At 41.4% G+C, this 3,541-nt stretch overlaps 1 long non-coding RNA gene across 1 annotated transcript; it reads left to right on the top strand.

Moving 5' to 3' along the window:
- The first annotated feature begins 268 nt into the window (after positions 1 to 268).
- On the top strand, positions 269 to 1,947 carry LOC121039084 (uncharacterized). Its single transcript, XR_005794613.1, has 2 exons — positions 269 to 357; positions 1,694 to 1,947. It is a non-coding gene; the product is annotated as an uncharacterized LOC121039084 (long non-coding RNA).
- Positions 1,948 to 3,541: the final 1,594 nt, after the last annotated feature.

Below are 3,541 nucleotides of genomic sequence, written 5' to 3'. Positions count from 1 at the left end.
TGAGATGGAATGCACCAGGAGGCTCCACAGTGAATTCCATGAGTTCTAGCCATGTTCCTCTCTGCTCCCAGTATGCAGCACAACCCTATCAGCTCATGTCAATCATTATAGTAACTCTTTTCTTTGCCCACTCTTCTATTGGCATGGGATGCCCAATATGCCTGGATAGCAGCCAAAGTTCTAGGTGCAGTGAAGGCTCTGCCCCACCACCCTTCCCTCCCCCATTGTCTGTGCCCTTACGAGGTCATTCTCCATTCTATCCTGCTAGCATGTTCTGGCCTGCCACAGTGTGTGAGACTAGCACTCGCTGCAACCAGAAAACGTCCCCTGGCAGAGATCAGCAATCAGAAGTCACTGGTGTGTACAACCAAGGGATATGGGAGAGAAGTGACAGCATCTGTTACACTTATGCTACAAAGTATTTGTTATAAAGGGGGGCTATGATCTTGTGGTTTTAATAAGAAAGACATATTTGTTCTTATGGCACAGAGCTCCTAAAGCTCTTGGAATTTCCTATGTGATGAGAGTGATAAAGGTCTCTTTTGTTATGTTAATGAGACAGCTCTTGGAAAGCACCTAAGGATAGGTGCAGAATCAACCAGGTGCTTTGAGGGTTGGAACTCTCAGCCCCATCCCCAACCTGTAGGGAGTGGAAAGGGGCTGCAGGTTGAATTAATCACCAATGGCCAATGATTATAATCATGCCTATGGAATAAAGACACCACAAAAACGCAAAAGGAGAAAGACTGGAGAGCTTCCAGGTTAGTGAGCGTGTGAAGTTCAGGGACAGTGGCATACTCAGAGAACATGGGAGCTCTGCGCCATTTCCCCACACTTTGCCCTATGCATCTCTTCTATCTGGCTTTTCCTGAGTTACATCCTTTTATTATTTATTTATTTATTTATTTATTTAAATGTTTATTCATTTTTTGAGAGAGAGATGGAGACAGAGCATGGTTGGGGGAGGTGCAAAGAGAGAGGAGGAGACAGAATCCAATGCAGCCTCCAGGCTCTGAGCTGTCTGTACAGAGGCCAACACAGGGCACGAACCTACAAACTGCGAGATCATGACCTGAGCGGAAGTCCGACGCTTAACCCACTGAGCCACCCATGTGCCCCGAATTAATGGACCCGTAATCTTGTAGTTTAGTAAAGCGTGTCCCTGAGTTCTGTGAGCTGCTCCAGCAAATTAATAGAACCCAAGGAGGAGGTCATTGGATCAATCAGCTAATCTATAGCTGATTGACCAGAAGCACATGTGACAAACAGGGCTTCAAAGTCAGAAGACTGGTGGGGGGGAAGGGAATGGGGGAGTCTTGTAGGACTGACCCCTTAACCTGTGGGATCTGATACTATCTCTGGGTAGATAGTGTCAGAACTGAAGTGAATTGTAGATGCCTTGCTGTTGTCTGAGAACTGCTTGCTTGGTAGTATGGGAGAAAAAAGTCACACTGGAGTGTGATAATAGATATGAGGTAAAGAACCACTGGCTATACTATGAACTATACATTTATGTACCTAATTGCATTTGATAGCTGGACTCTAAATCTTTTATCACTCAAGGTATCCTTTATTTTATTTTATCCTTCATGTTATCATTTGGACATCAAAAATCTTTACATAAGGAAGTCCTGGGGACAGAGAAAAGGAAATAAAGCAGAGCAGACATAACCAGTGTCCTCCCAATTTTCAGGACCTCTTCAATAAGGACAGAGAAATACAGCTGTAAAAGTGAGCAGGACTTGAAGAGCTCAGTTACTGAGTACAACGTGTGAGTTTTCCGCAATCAAGTGGTAACAGAGAGTAGTCTGTTCAGATCCCACTTAGCTCTACTGCTTGGGTGCAAGAGGGAACTTATTTTAGCCGTCGGCCCAAATATATTGGTTAAATTATTACCATTTTAATTTGGAGGCAGCTGAAAAAATATATGGCAATTACTCCCAGTGACCACTAGATTCAAGATGTCTTTTCATTCATTAATTATTAAGGATTGGGCTTTTGTAAGAGGAGGTGATGGTGACCTCTCTCTCTCCCTCTCCCTCCCCCTCCCCTTTCATTTAACACCTCTTTCATAGAGGTGCTGTGAGGATTTCTGCCTGTGTGGTAATGAGGTTCAGTAGCCTGCTTTGAATTTGTCAGTGGAAAAGGTGTTATAAAATTTTAAAGTAAAAAATATACTACTACTAATAAGGATGTTGATCTTGAAATGCAATATGAAAACCAGAGACTGGAAATTTAAAATTTGTAATGAAATGCTCTAAAGCTATGATCTCTTCAGACCTCTGGAGTTCAGCAGGGGTGGGCCCAGGGAAGACTTGGATGGAAGAAGATGCAGGATGTGGTGGCGGTGATTCAGTAGGTGGCCCTCTTCCATCCCAAGGTGGTCCGGAGCCAGCTCCCAGCCCTGGGTTATGGAGCACTGTGCTGCAGGAGAACCATCCATTGGATGAGATGTAAGACTGAGTTTCTGACCACCTCTGCTCATTAAAAATTCTGGGGCATTTTTATAAGGTTAAGGATGTATCCTTGTGTTCTACAATCTGGTTCCAGTTGGGTAGCAATATTGGCTTCTTGGTAAAGTCTAGAGAAAAGAAAATGCATGGAAATTTCAGGAAGATGGTTAGCATTCCTATAGGAGAACATGCAGATAGATTAATTCAAAATTTTATTCCCAAATCTTATTTTACAGAGTAGCAAAACAAAACACCTGTTTGAGTAAGTTTCTTATTGGAGTGTAAATGTATTTGTAGATGAGAGATAGATCCCCTTTCTTGGTAAGTTTATATAATAGGGGTTAATTTAAGGAGCCACTCCAGTATTTATATACGGTGATGAAATGTAATTTGAGGTATTTTCTGGGCTTTGGTTCAGTCCTTTGAATAACTCATCTTTGGGATAGTAAATGGAAAAAGATACATAGTGAATGATAATTGTGTTGATTTAGAATAACCTGAAAGCTTTTCTTCACCCCATTTAGCTCTGTGTCATCTGTAACTTCCTGAACTCTTAGTTCTATGTCACCTATAACTTTACATGTAATACACTGTGATTACAAAAATCAGAGCAAGAATGGAAAATTTATTCTTAATAAGAAATGGACTAGGGTAAAAAAAAAAAGAAAAACAAAAATTAGTATAAAGATTAGGTCAAGGAGAGGAGAGTGATTATCAGAGAAAACTTGTGCATTCTGAGATTTATTCAGAGTCACCCCTTTGTTGGGATGTGAGAAGAACCACTTTGCTTTCTCCCATGCATCACTTACTATTCTTACTGAGCTCAAAATGCCCCATTTCTAGATTTTTGTTAAAGAAAATCATTGAGCCTAAGCTCCCTATGTAATTTGCCATTTCTGTGGAAAGTTACCATAGCGCTGTGGTTCCTGTAGAATGAAAAAAATGCCTCACAGCTTCAGGCAGACATCAGCTCAGATTAACTAATATGGCACTTCCCTCTCTGCCTCTGAATGTGAGATATTGATTATATTGAGAAGCCCTGATGTCTTCTTTTCTGAACTCCGTATTAATGGAAGAAATAGTAGACT

This window comes from Herpailurus yagouaroundi, unplaced genomic scaffold (genome assembly GCF_014898765.1).
Source record: "Herpailurus yagouaroundi ecotype Mexico unplaced genomic scaffold, PumYag 166, whole genome shotgun sequence".
NCBI classification, from domain to species: Eukaryota; Metazoa; Chordata; class Mammalia; order Carnivora; family Felidae; genus Herpailurus; species Herpailurus yagouaroundi.
This window is presented reverse-complemented; position numbering and strand designations above follow the sequence as displayed.